Raw genomic sequence first — 666 nt, forward strand, 5'->3', positions numbered from 1 at the left:
AGTCGATGTATTTGAGATGGGACCCAAACAAGCAAAGAATCCAGAGATTAAAAACAAAATAAAAGTAGCCATCTGAGGGGAGCAGGTGGATAAGGCTTTGTTTCTGGCTTCCACAGATCTCATCTGGAGCACAGTAGAAAATATGTTAACATATGAGATTATTAAGATGACAAAGCAGAGGAAGGCAATGCAAACACTTACTGCCAGGGCCACTGTTTCAGAAAACTGCACAGACTGGGAAGAGATGCTCAGGATATGAGGTATTTCACAGAAAAACTGGTGAATCACATTGGATTTTGTGAAAGGAAGTCTGAATATGGTGCCTGTGTGCATTGCAGAATGGACTAGTCCACTGACCCATGAGCCCCCTGAAATCTGTGTACACACACGTGGTGTGATCATTAGCGGATAATGCAGAGGGTGACAAATGGCAACATAACGATCATAAGACATGACCACAAGGAAAAGAAATTCTGTGGATCCAAATAGAATAAATAGAAAAGTTTGAGCTACACATTCTTGAAGAGAAATCCATTTACTGTTCATTAGAGAATTCACAATTGATTTAGGAACAGTTACTGAGATATAGCAAAAATCTAACAAGGACAGGTTGGCTATAAAGAAGTACATTGGGGAATGGAGATGTGTATCTGTTATAATGACGGT

Source organism: Chrysochloris asiatica, unplaced genomic scaffold (assembly GCF_000296735.1).
Source record: "Chrysochloris asiatica unplaced genomic scaffold, ChrAsi1.0 scaffold00523, whole genome shotgun sequence".
In the NCBI taxonomy this organism is placed as follows: Eukaryota; Metazoa; Chordata; class Mammalia; order Afrosoricida; family Chrysochloridae; genus Chrysochloris; species Chrysochloris asiatica.